Genomic DNA, 22,699 nt, shown 5'->3' on the forward strand with positions numbered 1-22,699 from the left:
CATTCTACCACCTTCATGAGTACTCTTCCAGAAGGGAAAGAGATATTAAACTGAACCCTCAGCTTTAATATAAAGTTTTAGAGAAGGGTGTGTAGTGATTTCTGTTTTTTGATCTGTTGTTGTCTTCTTTGATAACTGACTCTAATGGACATTTACATCATATTTCATATGTTTTGCATATTAGTATAATAGCTAGGTAACAGTAAATACTTATTTAAAGCTTTAGACCAGGAGATTGCTATCTCAGATACAGAGACCAAGGAAATAGTATTAATATATACTAGTGAAGCAGATGGCTCTTATTATGCTCATAAATTGTACCTGCCTACCTACATTGCCTTTTTTTAATGGAACATTTTATTGATATAATCATACTATTATGTATATGATGTATATATTTTATGATTGTGTATTGACATAATCTAATCCTACATGATATAATCAGAGATTCACATACAGTTGGGCACTTTGCCTAATTTCTCCCAATGCTAACGTTTTGCAAATATGACAATCAGGATATTGACATTGATACAGTCCACAGTTTTTGCTCAGATTTCCTGTATGTAGGCGTGTGCGTGCATGTGTGTGTGTGTGTGTATGTAAAGATATGGACTGCTTCATGGATTTGCATATCATCTTTATACAGAGGCCGTGCTAATCTCTGTATTATTCCAATTTTAGTATGTGTGCTGCCAATGTGAGCACCACATTGCCTTTTAAAACATCATATGGGCCAAAGAAAATTCACCTGAGGCCAACCAGTGGGTTTCTTGGCAGGATTGTGAGCAATTGGGCTAGTCTGGGAGGTTTATAAAAACCTAAAACTATCAGTGGGTGAGTGCTCAGCCTTGTGTCTCTATAACAAGTGATGGAAATGTGAGAATCCTGCCAGGGCTGCATCTACCTAGGAAGGGACAGTTGGAACATGCCCAGAGGAATGAACTACTAAGGAATGAACTCTGGGTGTAAATTTTCCTCTGTTGCTTAGGAGCAATTATGAATATCAGCACAGCATCCAGTGTGCTGATAGGTCTGGGGACTGATGCATAATAAATCCATAAAAATTATAAAATAATTGAAAACTAATTTTTGTTTTATATGTATAAATAGCATAATTGTTATAGCATAACTGATGCCATAGTTTATGAAACTATAATTCAATTAAAAATATACAAGGCACCCTAAGTCATACCGTGTTTTGCAGTTAAGTAGCTTACAAGGTCATTCAGAACAGATGAAACCTAACTTTAAAAGGGTCTTAGGGGCTAGGAAAATGTTTCCAGTTAATAACTTGAATCCACAAATGAAAAAAAAGTGTCTTATACAAGTAAATTTGTTCAAAGAGTAAGCATTGCAAATAATAAAATATATATAATTGTATAGTCTCATATTTTAGCCAAAAGAGTGAAATTCTTTAGTAATGGGGGAAATAAAAGAATGTTTAAGCACAGTTGGAGATAATTGTCTTTTCTAAAGACAGTATAATGTATGTGTAATCATATCTGCTAACATTAAAAATCTTAGTTCATATTTGGAGAACAAGGGAAATGAAAAGTTCTTACATCAAGGTTGTTTAAAACTAAAGAAATCTCTAATGTCTGAAAGAAACAATAAATAGTATTTTCCATGTAGAATTTTTACTGGTTAAGGGGCCAGCTGGCCAGGTTAGTAAAATACAGTCGTGCATTGGTTAACAACAGAGGTACGTTCTGAGAATGTGCCATTAGGCAGTTGTGTCATTGCGTGAACGTCACAGAGTGCACTCACACAAGCCTAAATGGCATAGCCTGCTACACACCTAGACTGTATGGTGTGTCCTGCTGTTCCCAGGCTACAAACCTACACAGCATGTTGCTGTACTGGGTCCCGTAGGCACTTGTAACACAGTGGTAAGTATTTGTGTATCTAAGCATAGAAAAGGTACAGTAAAAATATGGTATTATAATTTTAGGAGACACCTGTCATATATACAGGCCATCATTGACCAGTATGTTGTTAATGCAGTGCATGGCAGTGTGAAACTGCATCATTTTTGCAACTGAGAGGTTTACATGTATTTTAGAGGAAGATAGTATATCAAAATGAGGACTAGACTGGGAGAGTTTATAAATTACTTTTCAATACTAATGCTTTATTCATTATGTATTGTCAGGAAGTGTTTTGCAAAAGTAAATTCCACCAGAATGTGAGCTCCATGAGAACAGGAACTGGGTTGTTCACCTTCTTAGCACTTGGCATAGAGCCATTCATTGAGTGTATCTTGGAGTAGAGCCACTGGGCATAGAGTAAGTGCTTAATAAATATTGCTGGGAAGGAAGAAGGGAGGGCACGCCAACTGAAGCTTGCTATGCAAAGTAAGCATTCACCCTGTAAAATATTTTAATAGTTTTTATAGAAACCTTACTAAATTGCATTAAACTTTATAAATTATAAAAAATTATTCTTTTGTTGTAATTAATACATTTGACAACAATTGGGAATTGAGATAACCACTCATTATTATACTCTTCTATCTTTTTACCGTATACAGGCAGCATAGGTTCTAGTTATTTTTTTTAAAATTAATATTCTTATGTAATAATAGATGTGTTCAGGTATATTTGGTTTCCTATTTGTGGACTTACTAGATGGTTTCTTTCTTCTTTTTTTTTTTAACATGTTAACTTGCTTTATTTAAAACTTTGCTATATTACTGTTTCTTGACATGCCCACTATTTCAGAAATAAATCTTTGCACAAAGCAGGAAGCCACGTGGCCTATATTCAGCTCTCTGGAGGCTTCAGGGCTCACCCTGGTGATGGGAAGAGAGCATCTGCTTGGTTGCCCTTAGCATTGACTCCTTTTAGCTAATATTTTGCCAGACTCCTATGTTTTTTAAAACCATCGTTCAGAGTCTACCTTAAATACATTGAATTTTGTTTGCCTGTCCTTAGTTTTATCTAGTTTATTTCATGGTTTTAAAGTCTTGTACATTTTTGTAATCCTTAAACTAATAAGATCAAAAGCTGAGGTGTTGGACAGTTAAATGCCAAAGGTGTATATTATGAAAGTGTTAACATTTCATATTTTGGGGTAGTACCTTATGATTAAAAATTAGGTAAACGTTGGTGGAGCTGGTATTTGGAGGAGTATTTTAAATCTTACTTTAAGTAAAGTTATGACCTTCTAAAATAAGGTTGCCACTGACTGGTATGTAGAGAGGGAAAATTGTTTCATACATTTGAATCAGTTAGGCAGTAACTTTTTTGAGGTCCTGTTTTTGTTTTGCTTTTTTTCCCCCAATTTTTGTATTGTGATAAAATATGCATAACAAAACTTAACATTTTAACCATTTTTAATTCTATAACTCAGTGGTATTAATTACATTTACTGTATTGTGCACCCATCTCCAGAACTTTTTAATCATTACAAACTGAAACTTTGTATCCATTAAACAATAACTCCTCGTTCCCTCCTCCCTCTGCCTCTGGCAACCACCATTCTTCTCTTTTCGTCTCTGAATTTGAGTACTCTACTTTATATAAATGGAATTGTTACAGTAGTTATCTTTTTGTGTCTCATTTATGTCACTTAGCATGTCTTCAAGGTTCATCCACATTATAGCATGTGTCAGAATTTTCTTCCTTTCTAAGACTTAATAATATTTCAGCATGTGTCTTTCACATTTTGCTTATCTTCATTCATTGATGGATGTTTGGGCTGTTGTGAATGATGTTGCTGTGAACATTGGTGTGTAAATATCTGTGAGTCCCTGTTTTCAGTTCCTTCCTGTAGATACCTAAAAGTGAAATTACTGATCAAATGTAATTCTATGTTTAATTTTTTTAGGAACTGCCTTACTATTTCCATAACAGGTATGCTATTTTACGTTCCTGCTAGCAGTGTACAAGGGTTCCAGTTTCTCCACAGCCTGGACAATCCTTGTTATTCTGTTTTGTTTTGTTTTGTTTTTTAATAGTAGGCACCCCAGTGAGTGTGAAGCTCTCGTTGTGATTTGCATTTCCCTGGTGACTGCTGATGTTGAGCATCTTTTCATGTGCTTATTGGTCATCTGTATATCTTCTTTGGAGAATGTCTATTCAAGTCCTTTGCCCAGTTTTGAATCAGGTTGTTTGGTTTTTTGTTGTCGAGTTATAGAAGTTCTTTATATATTCTAGATATTAATCCCTTATCAGATAAATATTTCACAAATATTTTCTCCCATTCTGTGAGTTGCCTCTCTTACCTCTATTGATAGTGTCACTTGATGCACAAAAGTTTTTAACTTTGTTGAAGTCCAATTTATTCTTTTGTTGTCTGTACTTTTGGTGTCATATCCAATAAATTGTTATCAAATCATTGTTTACTTTTCTTAAAAAGATGGTATTTATGAAAAAAGATGGTATTTATGTGATTATTTGGCAATGTCTGTCTCTCTTGATAGCACTTCTTGAGGGCAGCCCTTTTAAACATGCAAATTTGATGTCCCCAAATCTTTCCGTGGCTTCCCTTTGTGTACAGGCCGAAGTCCTTAGCTCCCTTCACTGCCTGCTCTGGCCCTTACCTCAGACCTCTCTTCTGCTGCTTTGAGCTCTGGCCACACTGGCCCTTTATCCCTCAAGTGTACTTGCCCCAGGGCCTTAGCACATGCTGTCCTTCCTGGAGTGCTTCAGATCCGATGTTCACCTCCCTGTCTTCTCCCAGGTCCCGCTGCTTTTTCTTCGGACCTTGGCCCCTCCCCCTTGTCACGTGGTCCCTGCACTGGCCCAGGTCTCCCCTGGACCCTCTCCTGGCTTCCCCATACTCTTCCAAACTTTTCTCCCACTAAACCGGTGGTTCTCAGTGTGCGGTCCAGGAACCCCGAGCATCCAAGTCTGTTTCCTGACAAGAGGAAGACATTATTTGCCTCTTTTATTCCCACTTGTTCTTAAGCGCCAGGCCAACTTCCCAGAGGCCATGTGACATTCAGAAGTGCAGCAGCCTGACTGCAGATAGGAGAATCCAGCTCGTAGTAAGTCAGACGTGACAGGGACTGGAGAAACTGTCACGGTGCCACCTTTTCTGTAGATTATTTTTACTTTGGAAAATATTTTTCACAAGAATATGCCATTTATGTCACCATATAATGGGCTTGTTTCTGTTATTTTAAAACAAATTAATAGTTTAAATGTTTCTCAGCTTTAACCTTTTGTTGTTAGTCATGGGTCCTTTTATTCTCTTTACCCCCAGCTTTATTATAGTATAATTGACAAAAATTGTATATATTTACAGTGTACAGCGTGAATTTTTGATACATAGGACACATTGTAAAAAGATTAAATCAAGCTGGTAAACATGTCCGTCACATCACATACTGAACGGTTTTTTTGTGGTGAGAACATTTAGGATCCATTCTCTCAGCAGTTTCCAAATGTACACTGGAGTATTGGCTGTGGTCACCACGCTGTCCGTCAGCTCCTCGGGTCGTATTCCTCCTAACTGAAACTGAGCTCCCTCCCCAGCTTCAGCTGCTCATGCAGTAAAAGCTGGCAGATCACCCACATGAAGAGTAACTCTCTGGGGTCTGTGGTCACTTTGGGCATGTGAAGGCCGGGAGAGACCCGAGTCTGGGCAGCATGGCCCCGAGCCGCTCCCTCTTGAGTTGGCCCGGGCCGCCCCCACAGGGTGCAGGACCCAGTGCTGTCCCCATGGGGAACATGGGGTGGATGAGTTAAACTCCTGCTCTGTCACCGGGTGTGCTTGGCCGTTCCATACCCACGAGGCCGCGAGGCCTGGCAGCCAGTGCAGAGGGGAGAGGGACTGCGCTTGCCCAGGTGTCCCCCTCGCCTGCCCAGGTGTCCCCCTCCCTGTGCCTCCTGAGCTGCCCTTGCCTGCCCAAGACCCCGGCCCAGGGATAAGGTGCTTTCAGACTGTAAGTCTGGCAAAGGTAACAAAGAACATGATGGAGCCATCTCACCGTCGTCTGAAGTTTCCTTTCCCTCCCTGGGACTCTGACTGAGGAGAGGGGACTGAAGTGGCAGCAGGAGCCTGGGCCTGGAGGCGGCAGGGGAGGCCTCCACTCTGCGCCCAGTGTCCACAGGGATGCAGTGCCACCACGTTAAAAAGAGGGAAAAAGAAGCAGGTGAAACTAATTGTAATAACATTTTAATTTTTTAAGCCAGCATATCTAAAATATTATCAATGCAACATGGAATCACCGTGAAAATCGTTTACGAGCTATTCGACATTTCTGTTTTGTGCCAAGTCTTTGAAATTTGGGATATTGCACTCTTACGGGACCTGTCAATTCAGATGCTAAATTTTGTGGAAAATGTTTGATCTGTATTTAGATTTCATAAAATTTAAGTTAAAAAAATAGATTTTTATCCCCTAGTTGTTTCAAATGTAACTGAATCTAGTAACCAGTTTTAATTTTAAATTAATTAAGTAAAATTAAGTTTCGAGCTCCTCAGCAGCAGCTGCACATTTTAACTGCTCACTGACCCATGTGACCAGTGGCTCTGTAGAGGACAGTATGGCTCTAGACATAGTGTAGGAGGCTGGGGAGGGCTTCCTTAAGGAAGCAAGTGATCTTTGAGCCATGATCTGAAGAAGCAGATGAACTTGGCAAAACTGGGAGTTGGGGAGAAAGAGCATTTTGGGCATGGGAATGTCACGTGCAAAGGCCCTGTGGCACAAGGAAGCATGACACCTGCAAGCCAGTGTGGCTGGAGCCAGGATGGGCAACAAGTTGCAGGCAGCTGGAGAAGGACATGGAGAGGTAGGGGCTTAGGGTGCTTTAAGATGCTGTCTTTATCCCAAGACACTGGGAAGCCCTTGGGGAATATTTAGCTGGGACGGCATGGTCAGATTTCCATTTTTAAAAAATTCTCTTTACTGGTAGGTAGCGATAGTTTAAAAGGGAGATCAGGGGTAAGTCCTGGGAAAAGATCCCAGAGAGGGAGAAGTCGTGTATGCTAGAGCTCTGGGGGGTAACCTTGGAGGGGCAGGGGATTAGGGGTTGTGAGGAATGAAGGATCTTCAGGTGTCTGGCTGGAACGCCAGGTGAGTGATGGATGAGCTTGGGTTTGGGGGGTGGTGCCTGCAGGACAGTTGGGTGGGACGTCTGCGGAGGCAGGTAGGAATACTGAGCTCAGGTTGATGTGCTGCCTGGGCTTAAAAGGTACTCCCAAGAGCTGTCAGCACCTACCTGGGAGTGGATGGATTATCTAGGGCGGTGTCAAGATTGAACACAGGTGGGTCTTTATCCAGCATTTTTACTATTAGCTTAGTATCATCATATACCGCAGAGAGATCAAGTCCAACCCACATACGCAAACCAGCGTGCAGGAAGTCGATGTGATCCGGCTGAGATTCCTTTGACCAAAAACTGAGCTGGACGAACTAAACAAGGTTGTGCGCAGACGCCAGGTGTGTAAGTGACATCAACAGAGGGCAGCCTGCATCTCCCATCTCCCCATGTCCCCAGTTGCTGTATGCAGATGTGGCCACCAGTGCTGAGGTGCAGGGAGCCTCTGCCACCCACTAGTTCTGTGGCTCTGGGCAGGTTACTGAGTCTGAGTTTCAAGTTTCTTATTTGTAAGATGGGGATAATTTACCAATCTTGGCAGTGTGTGAGGATTTAACAAGACTGGTACAGAACAGATGACCAAAAAAGGTTAGTTTTATTTCCCCTTCTGATCCATTTTAAAGAGGCATATAGGTCTATGACTTTTTAACACATATGTAGATTCACGAAAGCACCGCTGCAGTCAGGATGCCCAGGAGTCCTGGCCCTCCTGCGGTGCAGCCCAACGCCCGCCCCAGCCCACCCCTGCTAACTGCAGACCCGCCTTTCCTCACTATAGCTTTGTTGTTTTGAGAACGTGATGTGAGTGGAAACCTATAGCACATAATGTTTCATAACTGGCTACTTTCACTAAGCACCATGCCTTTGAGATTCCTCCACACTGTTCTGTGTATCAATGGTGTGTTCCTTTTGTTTGCTGAATAGCATTCAACTGCAGGGAGAGAGCACGGCTGGTCACCTGCACATCGATGGAAGGAGGCGGTTGTTTCCAGATTTGGGCAATTATGAACGTAGTTGCTATAAACATTAGAGGTTTTTGTGTGAAGATAAGCATTCGTTATTCCAGAGAAAGTGTTCAGGAGTAGTACTGCTGGGCCTTAACAGTGTCTTTTGCCAAGCTACATTTTTAATTTTGATCAAGTCTAATGAATTAATTTTTACCTTTATGGATTGTGCATTTGGTATCATATCTAAGAACTCTCTAACTTCAAGTCATGAAGATTTCCTCCTATGTTTTCTTCTAAAACTTTTCTTCTAAAACTTATATCTACAGATACATATTACACACACGAACATTCATAACAAATAAGGAGGAAATATTCATGACAATTATAGTCCTCGTCTGTAACTGGTCACTTGGTAATGTATTTACCTTCTTCCACTCCCCTCTTCTGTATTCCCTCTGCCTTCAGCAAACCTCAGCTGGTTGTGGTTCTTTACCTGGTGTTGTGACCCAAACCTTCATTCTCAGAGGAGACCATTACTAATCCTGTCTGGGTTGGCTGTTGTACTTCTCAATTGTCCTTTATCACAGGGCAGGATAATACTAGCAGATGCCCTAAGGGATCCCCTATATCCCAGACACACTATTCCTTACTCCACTGTGTAGTCCACTTTCCCCTTGGCAGTCAGGATTGGTCTCTCTGGCCAGCTCTGCAACTCCCTTCTTTACCTGTTCACTCAGAGGCATGAGGAGCCCAGAGTCGCCGGGTGGCAGTCTTAACTTCCAGTTCGATGGAATCAATGTGTTTCCTGGTGGCAGCATTTCTCCCTCTGGACCTACAACCCCTAGGCCAGCAGAGCATAAGGTCTTGGGGGCAAGAAGCAAAGCTTATGCCAGTGGGTCACCAGGGGTAATAGTGAGTGGCCCCACTCCGATTTCCACCCATGAATCCTGGCAGTGGGAGAAACAGCACCATATATTGGACACTGATTCAGAGCATATCCAGACTTCTGGGGAACCTTGCCCCAGCCCTGCAAGGTATTGCCACCTAGCTGGTGCTGTAACTGAGTTCTCAGAAGGCCGTTCCACCATTCCGTCAAGACAGCTGCTTCAGGATGGTGAGGAGCATGGTAGTAAGGCCAATGAATTCCATGAGCATTGGGCCATGTGGCACTTGTTTTGCTGTGAAGTGAGTTCCTTGATCAGAGTTAATGCTGTGTGGAATACAGTGAAAGTGGATAAGGCATTCTGAAAATCCACAGATGATGATAGTTTTGGCAGAAGCATTGTGTTCAGGGAAGGCAAACTGATATCCAGATTAAGTGTCAGTTAGGACAAAACACTGCCCCTTTCATGATAGAAGTGGTTCAATGTAATCAGCCTGCCACCAGGTAGCTGGCTGATTACTCCAGTGAATGATGCCATATTGGGGACTCAAGTGTTGGTCTCTGCTGCTGGCAGATTAGACACAGTGGTGGCTATAGCCGGGTCGCCCTTGGTCAGTGGAAGTCCGTGTTGCTGAGCCCATGCATAAGCTCCATCCCTGACACCATGGCCACTTTGTTCATGAGACCCTTGGGTGATGACAGGGGTGACTGGGGAAAGAGACTGACCTATCCACAGAACTGGTGGTCCTATCCACCTGATTATCAATCCTGCTCTGAGGTTGCCCTTCAGTGAGTATTCACGTGGAACACAATAGCTTCACATTCTTCACCGATTCAGAGAGGTGTATCCACATACCTCTTTCCCAGGCTTTACTGTCACCAATTTTCTCATCATGTTCCTTTCAAGTCTCTGACCATCTAGCTAAATTATTGGCCACAACCTATGAATTGGTATATAATTGCATGGCTGGCCATTTCTTCTTCCAAGCAAAGTGCACAACCAGGTGCACTACCCAAAGTTCTGCCCATTAGTGATATCTCATTGTGGTTTTAATTCATACTTCCCTAAGGGCTAATGATTTGACCCTCTTTTTGTGTACATATTTGCCATCTGAATATCTTCTTTGGTCCAGTATCTGTTCATGTCATTAGTACATTTTTAATTGGATTGCTTATTTACTGTTGAGCTCTGAGAGCTCTTTATTTTAGAAACGAGTTCCTTGTCAGATACGTGATTTGCAAATATTATCTCTCAGTCTGTAATTTTTCTTTTCATCATTCTAATAAGGTCTTTTGCAGAAGTAAAAAATTTTAATTTTGACCAGGTCCAAATTATAATTTTTTTTCTTTTATGGATTCTACTTTTGGTGTTAAGTCTAAGAACTCTGCCTTGGCCCTGGTCCTGAAGATTTTCTCCTTTTTTTTTTTTCTTTCTGAAAGTATTATAGTTTTACCTTTTTAAGTCAATGATCGTTGAGTTAAGTTTTGTATAAAATGTGAAGGTTAGGTCAAGGTTCATCTCTTTTGCCTATGGATGTCTGTTCCAGCAGCTCTTATTGAAAATGCTATCTCTCCTCTACCAAATTGCTGTTGCATCTTAGTCAAAAATTAAGCATATTTCTGTGGGTTTTTCTGGGTTTTTTGTTCTGTACCATTAATCAATGTGTCTATCCCTCCACCAATAATACTACACTGAATTGAATACTGTAGTTATAGAGGAAACTTTAATATGAGTAGAGTGATTCCTTCTATTTAATTATTCTTTTTCAAAACTTTTTAGCTATTCTAGGGCCATTTCCTTTCAACATAAATTTTAGAATAAGTTTACATATATATACAAAAACATTGCTGATATTTAGATAGAAATTGTGTTAAACCTGCAGTTTGAGAAAAGTTGACATCTATGTTGAGACTTCTCAACCCTGAATATGTTGTGTGTCTGTTTATGTAGATCATCTTTGATTTTTTTTATCAGAATTTTATAATTTTCACTATGCTTTCTAGTATATAGATTGTTAGATTTATCTGTAAGTATTTCATGTCTTTGGATCACTTGTAAGTGGTACTGCAGTTCTTATTTTGGCTTCCACTTGTTCATTGTTAGTATATAGAAATGTAATTGTGCTTTTGTGTTCTTGTATACTATGGTCTTGATGTTCTCACTCTAATTTAGATCAAGGGTGTTTTTGTATATTCCTTAGGATTTTTTTTATGAGGATGATTATGCTGTGTACAAGTAGTAATAGTTTTATTTCTTTTATTTTTTTTCAGTTTGTATGTACCTTTTATTTCCTTTTCTTGCCTTATCACACTGGCTAGAACGTCTAGGACCATGTTGAACAAAAGTGGTAAGAGGAAATACCCTTGTCTTAAGTATTCACTCTTTTACCATTAAGTATGATGTTATCAGTAGGTTTTTATAGATGCTTTTTATAAAATTGAGGAAATTCCCCTCTATCCCAAGTTTGCTAAGAGCTTATATCGTGAATGGGTTTTGAATTTTGTCAAAACCTTTTCCTGTGTCAATTGATATGATCATATGATTTTTCTTCTTTAGCCTGTTTATATGGTAGATTATATTGATTGGTTTTTCAAATACTGAGACAGACCTTGTGTAACTTGAGTAAAATCTCTCTTGATTGTGGTTTATTATTCTTTTTATACATTGCTGGATTTGATTTGCTAATATTTTCTTGAGCATTTTTGAATCTAAATTCATGAGCAATATCAGTCTGTAGTGTTCTTTCCTTCTTCCTTTCCTCTCCCCTCCCTCTCTCCCTTCTTCTTGTTTCCCTCCTTTCCTCCTTCGTCCATCCCTCCCCCCTCCCTCCTTCCTTCCTCCCCTCCTTCCCTCCTCCCCTTCCTCTCCATCCCTCCCTCCCTCCTTCCCTCCTTCCCTCCTCCCCTTCCTCTCCATCCCTCCCTCCTTCCTTTTTTCTCTCTTTCCCTCCCTCTCCTTCCTTCCTTCCCTTCTTCCTTCCTTCCCCTCCTCTCTCCTTCCTTCCTGTTATTTTTGTTTTATTTTAATATCAGGGTAATTCTGACCTCATAAAATGAGTCAGGAAGTATTCCCTTTTCTTCTATTTTCTTGAAAAGATTACATAAAACTGGCATTAATTCTGCTTTAAATATTTGGAAAATTTTCCAGTGAAACCATCCGGGCCTGGATGTTTTGTGTTCAGAACTTTTTAATTACAAATCCAATTTATATAATGATTATAGGACTATTTCATCTTTTCTGAGTTTTGGGAATTTGTGATTTTCAAGGAATTTGGTCCATTTTTTCCCCCTAGGTTTCAAATTTATGACCACAAAATTGTCTGTAGCTTTTCTCTTTTTTCATGGCTTTAGCATCTTTTGTGATATTCCCTGTTTTATTCCTGATATTGGTGATTTATGTGTTCTCTCTTTTTGTCAGTCTCGCTAGAGGCTTATTTATCAGTTTTATTTTTTGAAGAACTTTTTTGTTTCTTTTGTTCTCTATTGCTTTCCTGCTTTTAATTTTATTGACTTTGGCTCTTAACTTTTTATTTCCTTCCTTTTGTTTGCTTTAGGTTTATTTAACTCTTCCTTTTCTAGTTCCTTTGATTATTGGCTTGAGAACTTTCCTCATTTCTTTTTTTTATTCCCTCTCACCACTCCTATTCAACTTCATTTCTAGTATAAGCATTTAGTGCTATAAAGTTCTTTCTCAGCTCTATTATAGCTACATCCCACAAATTTTGATATAATGTATTTTCATTATTATTTGAATTTTTAAAAATTTCATTTGATGCTTTTGTCCCACATTTATATAAATATATGCTGTTTAATTTTTAAGTGTTTGGAGATTTTCCTGTTGTTTTTCTGTAGTCTATTTCTAATTTGATTCCCCTATGATCAGAGGACATACTTTGTATGATTTGAGTTCTTTAAAATTTATTAAGATTTGTCTTACGACCCAAGATTTGTTCTGTAAGACCTTGAAAACAATATGGATTTTTCTGTTGTTGGATAGAGTTTTCTATAAATGTCAATTATATCCTACTGACTAATAATATTGTTTGGTTATTCTATATTCTTGCTGATTTTTTTAGTCCAGAATTCTGCAAATTCTGAGAGTGAGATGTTGACATTTCCAACTATAATTATAGATTTATCTATTTCTTCTTTAAGCTGTATCAGGTTTTGCTTCACGTATTTTGAAGCTCTGTTGTTTGGTGCATATACATTTAGGATCAACATATACTCTTGGTGGATTGATCTTTTTGTCATTATTGTTCCTCTTTTGCCCTGGGAATAGTCTTTGCTATGAAGTCTACTTTACCTGATATTAACATAGCTACTCCTGCTTTTTAAAAATTAATATTTGTTTGCGTGAAATATCTTTTTCTGTCCTTTCACTTTCAGTCTACTTATGCCATGATATTTGAAGTGAGTTTCTCGTGGACATGATATAGTGGGTCATGTTTTTGTACTCACTCTGCCTATTTCTGTGTTTTCCCCAGATCTAATTAAACTGCAAAGTCTGCGGGCACAGTTCCTAAGACTTCCCTCATTTCTGACACCAAGCTTCAATAATTTGCTAGAAGGACTCACAGTACTCACTGAAAGCTCCATGCACATGGTTATTATTTATTACAGGGAAAGGATACAAATTAGAAGTAGAGAAAAAAGAGACATTAGAGGACAGGGTCTAGGAGAGTCTGTGAAGCTTCTGTTGTCCGCAGCGTGTGTTACCTTCCCAGCATTGATGTGTGACAATACTATGGAGTATTGCCAATGTAGGAACCTCACCCAAGTCTTGGTGTTCATTCTTGGAGCTTCATTCTGTAGGCCTGATTGATTGATTGATTGATTGGAGACTGGTTAAACTCAGTCTCCAGCTCCCCCTTTTCTGGAAGCTGGGGCTGATATCATATAGTGGGAGGGGCCCACCATGAGCCACGTGGTTAAACCATCAGGTGTGGTCTGAGGGGCCACCATGAATAACAAAGACACTCCTGCCATTTGGACTTAGAGCCAGGACAAACGTCAGCCCTCACTTTGGGGCAGACCAAATTCTTGACTACACAGTAATTATATGTTAGGGCTCAAGGATGCCATTTTTATTGTTTTCTGTCTGTTCTTATGTTTCTTTTCTTTTTTGTTGCCTTGGGTTACTTGAACAGTTTTTAGAATTTCATTTTGAATTATTTATAATATTTTTGAGCATATCACTTTGCATAGTTTTCTAAGTGGCTGCTGGGCATTACAGTATACACATGTGACTTAATCACAGCTTATCGGTAGCGATGTTTTACCACTCTGTATGAAATATCAAAACCTTGTTTCATTTAGTTCCCCTTTTCCTCCTCTTTCTTAAGAGTATAATTATCTTCAATATTTCATCTTCAGACATAGAGCATAGCATCAGATGGTGTTACCATATTTTGCTTCAACTATAAAATATAATTTAAGAAACTCATGGGCTGAAAGATAGTCTATTATATTTACCCCTGTTATTACCCATTGTTGGTCTTCCAAGTTTCCTTCTGTTATTATTTTCTTTCTATTGGTAGAATGGCCTTTAGCCATTTATTAGGGGTAGGTTTTCAGGTAACAAATTATCTTAGTTTTCCTTCATCTTAGAATATCCCTATTTCCCCCTCATCCTTGAAGTGTAGTTTCACTGAATAGATTCTAGATGGCCGGTTTTCTCCCATCACCCGCCACTGGAGCGCCACATCCTTCTGCCTCTGGTTTTAGATGAGAAGTCTGCTGTCATTTACATCAGTGTTACTCCATGGGTCATTGTTCTCTGGTCGTTTTAAGATTTTTTTTTCTCTGTCTTTCCTTTTCTGAAGTTTCATTGTGATGTGTCTGGGTGTGAGTTTCTTTGTGTTTATCCTATTTGGGGTTTACCCGGCTACTTGACTCTGTAGGTTTATTTCTTTCACCAAACTTGGGAATTTTTCAACCATCTCTTCTTTGAATATTTTTTCAACCTTCATTCTCTTCCTCTCCTTCTGGGACTCTGATGATACGAATGTTAGACCTTTTGTCATGGCTCCACCTGTCCTGGGGGTTCGTCTTGTCAGTCTCTTATCTCTCCCATCCAAGTACTATCCAGGTCCAACGCTGCTTAGCTTCCGAGATCCGACAAGATCAGGCGCATTCAGGGTGGTGTGGCTGTAGACAGTTTCTTATCTCTCTGTCTTTCATCTGGGCTAACTCTATTGATCACCTTTGAATTGACTATTCTGTCATCACCACTCCACTATTGAGCCCACAGCACAGTTTCAAATTTCAGTTATGTAATTTTCCCTTCTATAATTTCCATTTTGTTCTTGTTTCAAGGGAATTCATCATTGTTTTTTGAAGCCTTTTTGTGATGGCTGCTTTAAAATTCCAACGTCTGATTTACATTGATTTGGGGCTTGGTTGATTTTTCTTTTGTCATTCAAGTTGTTTTTTTATGGTTCCTGATATGACAAATAATTTCAAGTATATTCTGGAAATTTTGGTTATTGTGTAAGAATACTCTTGACCCTGTCTAAATAAATGTTCTATTTCAGCAGGTGGTGCCCTCACTTGGGCATAGCAGATAGGCCCTAGCCTACTCCTGGGAGATGCAGAGTCAATGACAATGTAGTTTGCAAAGCCCTCGCAGTGCTATTCTGATCTGGTTTGTTCTGCTGGGGCTCTGGTTCAGTCCCTGCCTCTGTTGCCTGGGTTACCCTGTGCTGTGGCATGTGGGTTCAGGAAGCACTGAGTGCTGGGTGTCATCTCTGAGCTGTGGCTGGTGGAGCCTGCTGTGGCCTGGGTATGATGCCACTGGGCACCAGGCCTGGGTAAGCAGCTGCCTTGGGTGTGCACTGGTGTGAGTCTCCTCGTTAGGTATGTTGGGGTGCCCCTTTCTCAGTCCTTTCACCTGGGAGAACAGGATTTTCTTTTTCTCCTATACTTTTTGGCAGTGGTAGGTTGCAGGCCTCTCCCAGGCCCTATCCAGTATATGGGAGATAAAAAGAAACCCGGGGACTCAGGGCAGTGTCCTCCCAAAGCCTGAGTTCCCCATCCAGTCTTCTTCCCTTTTTCCACTTACAGGGGCCTGCTAGGATGGTCTGTTAAGGTGTTTCCAGGGTGTCTAGTTGTATGAAGAGGGAAGGAGCAGGGGCCCAGCGAGCCAGGCCGTCTTGCCATGGAAAACCTGGTCAGTTTTCCAAGCGTTTGGAAAGTGTTGCCACCGTGTTCTCTGGGGAGGGTGTGACAGTCACACTCCCACCAGCAACGTTTGCGTGCATCCATTTCCTTTGCCCATGACAATGTGTGATGCTATGATTTTTGTTTTTACATTTTGCTTTTGGTTCCTAATAAGGTGATTAATTAGTGGCTGCTGGCTCCATCCCATAAACCTAAACCTTGGAGATGCCACAAAAGGGATAACAGTCGATGAAGCCCAGAACCTAAGATGGAAACCCAGGAGAAAGCCTCCGTGAGGCAGAGCAGGGTGGGGTCCTGGGTGGGAGGTGAGGCACAGTCTGGGTGGAGGCGGCAGGCGCCCAGCCAGGGCCAGGCTGGAGTGGCTCCTCAGCTACCTGCGCCGGCCGGGGGCTGCCGTCTGCCTGGCACCGCGTCCCTGCGGAAGATCCCACACGGGCCCTGGGGCCCAGGCAAGGCCGGAGCAGCCCCGGAGCCTCCCGGAGTGCAGAGTGCCTGGGCGGCTTTGCCGGTGACCCCCGCACACTCCCTCTTCCCCAGCCCAGGGACAATCACAACACAGGCTGGCAGCCCTTGGACACAGCTGGGGACAGGGGACTGGCACAACACAAGCGCTGAAATGACGAACTTGGTGGGGAGTTTGGAAAAGCAAGTGGATGAGCAGGTAGTTCAGGCTGGGAGCTTTCCTAGAAGGGGCAGGAAGGGGTTGGCGAGACAGAGGGCAGGGAAGACAGTGAGATGGAGAAGTGAAGCGTTCGGCACCGGGAGAGGAAAAGTGACCGGAGAAGAGGAGGTGTCTGAAAGATGACACACATCCTCAAATCGAAAGGGCCCGTAGAGTGTTGAGTAGGAGAAGACAGAAAAAGCATTTACATTTTTAAGTTAAAATGTTATGTGTAACTTTTATGAAAAACATCTACATTTTGAGTCAAACTTTCTAAAAACTTCCAAAGAGAAGAAGCAGATAACCTGCAAAGGAAAAGGAGCCTTGTTGACGTTAGCATCGAGACAGAAGTAAGGGACGGAAGAAGAAAGAGGAGAGATGGTGTCAGAGCGTGCAGGGAAGAGGACTCGGCACCTCAGCTGCGTCCTGCCAGTCCAGCCCTGGGACACCGGGCACGGTAAGGTGTTTCCAGTCACAAAAGACTGGAAGACAGCCCCAAAAACACCCTCGGAGAAAATATTTCAGCAAGAAAAATGACCCTGGGAGGAAGCCGCCTGGTTCGGGGAGGAGTGGTGCTTCCCTAGCTGAGGACAGGTGGTGGGGATCCAAAACTCAAACGGCAGGTGACAGCAGCCTGGCCGGGAAGTGGCACCGGGCCGAAGGGCCACATAGAATTATTGTTTCCATTAAAAGGACGTATTCTTTTCAGTGGAAAGTAGAAAAAGAGAATAAAGGCAACACGCAGAAGCCCTGCACGTGTCTGGGGCTGTTTCCGAGCCTTTCCACGCTCTCCCTGCCTGCCTGTCCCTCCCCCACGACGGAGCGTGTTTTGCACGATTTGCGCTCTCCGGTACTCCTGGCCGTCTAACACTGGCGAGGTCTCTTCGTGACGGGGTCTCCTGCCTGTTCTTTGTGTTTATTCTTTCAGATAAGCTTAGCTCTTTAACCGTTTCCTTTAATGTCCTCTGGTAGAACTTCATAGTTTTTTCAGAGTTTCTGTGTGTGTCTTAACCAAATTTTTTTCATCTTTCAAAATGTTTTTAACTATTTTTATTATACAAGTACATGAATATGCTCCTGCTGCAGATTATTCAAGTGATACACAAATACAAAATGTAAGTGTCTGGTTCTTCCACCTGAGCCCCCTGCTCTTCTCAGAGGTTACAACTGGTAACAATGCAATTCATTTCGTTTTTGCACTTGTACGCACCCCACACGTGCACACGGGTGTGTTCAGGAGTGTATGTGCGTTCATGTACCTCTTTAACATAGCTAGGCTCATCCAATGCACATTTTGCTAGGACTTGCTTTTTTCAGCTAAAAATGTACTTTGGAGATCTCTGCACGTCAGTGCATTATCAGTTGTAATAGCTGCAAGGCATCCCATGGAGTGCTTGGACCATGGCTTATTAATGGGTGTATTGAGGTTGTTTCCACTCCTCTGCCCATTTCCAGCCATGCTGCAGTGGGCATTTGTGTAGTGTTGAGGTTGAAAGCACAAGAGTTACGATACTTAAACTCAAAATGTTTCTAATAATACTACAGTGGCCTCCTATCTGCGGGTTTCCACATCTGTGGATGCAACCAACCAGGGTTCAAAAATATTTGGAAAAAAAATGGACGGTTGCATCTGTATTGAACATGTACAGACTTTTTTTCCTTGTCATTATTCGTAAACAAAAACAGTATAACAACTATTCACGTGGCCTTTACATTGTATTAGGTACTATACGTAATCTAGGGATGGTTTAAAGTGTATGGCAGGGGCTGCGGGGGTTACCTGCACATACTACACCATTTTATATCAGGGACTTGAGCATCCACAGGTTTCGGTATCTGCAGGGTCCTCCACGGATACCAAGGAATGAATGTATGCACCAGTCCTGTGGTTTGGGCCAGGCATTTCAACTTTCTCAGCCTCAGTTTGCTAATCCTTAAAATGGTGACAACTGTTACTGTTCCAGTGTTGTGGGGGGCACACATTGGTGACCGCTTTCCCAGGGTAGACTATTTGAAGTAGAATTGTTGATTGAAGAGGAGGCACATTTTCCCCTTCACATTTTAGAGTCCTTTTCGTGCTCCTAAAAGGCTGTACCGAATTCCCTTCCCTCCCACAGTGCAGGCAGTGCCCGTTCCCCGATGCCTACTGGTGGTGAATGGACCTTTCATTTTTGCCAGTCTGGTGAGCACAAGACACATTGCATTATTGTTTAAATTTGCATTTTTATTAGATAGCTCCAGGGTTTAGCATCTCTTCAAGTATTTATTGGCTTTCTCATATCTTCTGTGACTTGTGCATATTCTTTGCCCATTTTGCTTTTGGGTCGGTTGCCTTTTACATATTGATTTTATGAAAGCTCCTTATATATTCTGCATATAAATCGTGTGACTGTTTATAAATTTATAAGTATTTTTCCCAGTATGACACTTACCTTTTGACTCGTCTTTGATGCGTTTCTCTGTTCAGGGATTTTGAATATTCCTACCATCAGATCTGGTGTTTCCCCTGATGGTTTTGAGGTTTTGCGTCTTGCTTGGGTATGTGTTTCCTACTCCCTTTAATTACAAAAATGCCCTTTTCTTTTAAAATTACAAAAGATATTTCCACATGGTTCCTAAATTTTTAATTTTTATTCTTTAGCTGAAAAATATTTTAATTGTAATTATTGAAGTATTAATTACTTTTCTCTTAAAATTATTTACTATTATTATTGGCTTTATTTACATGTATTGATTGATTTACATTTAGTTTAATTATTTTGAAGTAATATATTGATATAAATATGCCAGTTTGTAAACACTCCAGTCATACGAGATAGGAGTGAAAGAACCAACGTGTTTCCTCCCCGACCGCCTCCCCATCGCCGTGTCCTCTCCACGGCCAGCCCAGCCGGGCTGTCTGACGGCTCCTCCAGGTCTCTTTCTGGACATCGACATTCAGGTATTATTTTCCGCCAAGTGCTGTCGTGGACACACACACAAGTGTCTTGGGGGGTGTCTTCATATCACCGCAGTGTGTGTGCCTGAGAGCCTCGCGGAGTTGGTTACTCTTGTAGGAAGGATCGGGCAGCCTCTGTCCCTCCCGTGCTCTGGCCCGTCCCTGACACAGCGATGCCATCCCTGGAGGCTGATGGAGCCCCTCAGCCACCTCTGGTCACCCTTTCCATGTGTTCTGTGTTTATTGTTCTCAGGTTTTCTGCCTCCTGTTAAGCCAATTTGGGTAATTTACATATTCCAAGAAAATCTTACATTTCATCCAGATAAAAGAACCTAACAGAATGGACCCCCCCCCCCCAGGTCCCCCTCCACCCGGTGCTTGGAGAGGCTCCTCCTCCACACCTGTAGTCAATAGTTATGTCACTTTTTTTAACCTAAGGTTTTAAAATTTGTACTTTTTTCTTTTGCTCAACTTCTCATAGATTTATTTTTCAAAAATCTTCTTGTGTTATTTACTTTATTCATATACTTTCATATTTCTTATGTCCAAGCGTATATATAAAATTTCCCTTGAACAGTAGTTTGGACAAACTGCTTTGGGTTTTGATAGGTCATACTCTTATTGTAGTTTGTTTCTATAGAGTTTTTCATTTTAGTTTTTATTTTCTCTTTAGCTCAAGTTATCATTAGCCTTCTCCTTTGTCCCTTTTATCCTGTTTATGACAAACTAATTTGAGGATACAAATTTCCCTCTAAATATCAATTGTGTTGAATTCTATAATTTTAATGTGTAATACTTTATTGCTATTGAGTTCTAAACATTTTGGGATTTTCACTGTGGAAACTGATTTTGTGCGGGGCCTCACCCTGTCGTCCAGGCCGGAGTGCAGGGGCCATTCACATGCGCGTCATCATTCCAAATGACAGCCTCGAACTGCTGGGCTCAAGCGATCCTCTTGCCTCAGCCTCCCTTTTAAGTGTGACTTTTTGTTGCTTCTTTCTAACTTTACTGCAACCTGGTGAAAGAATGCAATTTGCACAATACCGGTTCTGGGAAAGGTGCTGAGATTTCATCGCTCACCTAGCACATAGTCAGTTTCTCCAAATGCTACACATGAGCTTGAAAAAAATGTTTATTCTCTGTTGAGGGGTTCAAATCTCTCTATAAAAATGAGTTAAGGATATTCCAATATGTTCTCCTGTCTTTAAAAATAGTCTCATTTGTTTTGTTTGCTCAGATTTTTCAAGCTAGTGAATCTTAATATATCCAGAATGTTTCTCAGCTTGCTTAGGCTGGGATGGGGGAGCAGAAAGAGGCCAGAAATCTGTCCAGGACTGGGAAATTTTCACTTGCCCAGGTCGTGCCTTGCCAGGGAAGAGCTCCCTTGCCTGTCTCAGAGTGTGGTGAGCACAGTGGCAGTGGCTATGTGGCGTGGCGTGGCAGGGTGCATTTCCCCTGGGTAGGCGGGATCCCACCTCTGTTGTTGTACCTGAGATACTGCTCGCTTCTCTGCTTCCCGATGGATCTTGTCAGTCATCTGCCTCCCACCAGGGCTCCTGAGCAGGCCCACTGGAGTGCTGGCAGGAATGGGGCCCCCCTGCACGAGTTCCCGAGTCCCGGCTGAGCTGCTGCTGCTCCGGTATGGAGGGCATCTGGGGAGCCCACCCAGCAACATCCAGTGGGCTTCCCCCTCCCCCCTGCCCCCCGCCGTGGCCCTCAGGGTGGGCGGCAGCCCTGCCTGCAGCCATCTCAGCGCCTCACCCCTGCTCTCCCAACAGCCTCACCTCACCTCTGCTCTTCCCTGAGGTTATGCGAGGTGATTCTGTGTGGTGCTAAGAATGTGGATTTTTTGAAAGCAGGGATTTGAACAGATATTTGCACACCCATCTTCACAGCAGCACTATTCACAATAGTCAAAAGGTGGAAGCGACCCTAGTGCCCATCGATGGATGGATGAATGAACAAAATGTATCTACAGACAGTACTAACCCTTAGAAAGGAAAGAACTTCTGACACGTGCTCCAACATGGGTGGACCTTGAGGACATCATGCTAAGTGAAATAAACCAGTCACGAAAAGACAAATTCTATATGATTCCACTTACTTGAGCAACTAGCAGAGGCAGATGCATGGAGACAGCGAGTAGAACGTGGTTTCTAGGAAGGGGAGTTAGTGTTTAATGGGGACAGAGTTTCGGTTTGGAATGATCACAAAGTCGGGAGATGATGATGATGGTCATGGTTGCACAACAGTGTGAATGTCCTTAATGCCCCCGAACTGTACACTAAAAATGGTTAAAATGGAAAATTTTAGGTTATGTATATTTTACTACAATTGAAAAATAAAAAAAGAGCTTGGATTTTGGAGCCAGTCTGCCTGTTTCAAATCCTCCTTTTGCCATTAAATTGTGTGAGCTTGAGCAGGTTACTAAAGCCCCTGGTTCCTCGGTCCTCTGTAAAATGGGACCGTGCATCTCTTCGAGCCTGGTGCGGGGAGTTCATAGGTCGTGCTCATGGAGCACAATGTTGGCGAAGGCTGTTGCCACCTTCCTGGCTGCTTCTGGGGTTCTTGGACAAGGGGGATGCGGAGTGTGATTTCAGCCTACTGTGGAGAGGCCGTGGCCGAGCACTTGCTGATCGCCAGTCCTCCTGGGGGTGCTTGCACACGCTCTCCCCGCCTCCTGCCTCCCCGACCTCCCTGCCCTGCTGGTTCCCTAACCTCCAATAACCTTGTCCTTCAAGACTCAGCTCGAGGGTCACCCCACCCGGGGCCCAGCCATGCCCTGTCCTGATGCTGTGTCCCTGCCCTCGAGAGCTCCACGAAGGTGTTCCTCCTCCTCCTCCTCCTGACACTCCAGTGCATCTGTCTGCTGGAGCTCCTGCTTCCCCGCTAGATTCTGGGGTGCTGGGCAGGTGCTCAGCTGTGACTGACCCAGGCAGCAGCAGCACCTTCGCCTGGCCCTCCAGCATGGCCACCAGCCCGCCGTCACGTCTGGAAGTCAGTCTGTATACACCCCCCAGGCCTGCTGGGAACTGACCAG

General features: G+C 42.2%; 1 non-coding gene across 1 annotated transcript; it reads right to left on the reverse strand.

The window, feature by feature from the left end:
* Positions 1-601: 601 nt before the first annotated feature.
* On the reverse strand, positions 602-705 carry LOC138376721 (U6 spliceosomal RNA). Its single transcript, XR_011231703.1, has one exon. It is a non-coding gene; the product is annotated as a U6 spliceosomal RNA (small nuclear RNA).
* Between the last annotated feature and the right edge of the window lie 21,994 nt (positions 706-22,699).

The sequence above is a fragment of the Eulemur rufifrons genome, chromosome 28, assembly GCF_041146395.1.
Source record: "Eulemur rufifrons isolate Redbay chromosome 28, OSU_ERuf_1, whole genome shotgun sequence".
Classification (NCBI taxonomy): domain Eukaryota; kingdom Metazoa; phylum Chordata; class Mammalia; order Primates; family Lemuridae; genus Eulemur; species Eulemur rufifrons.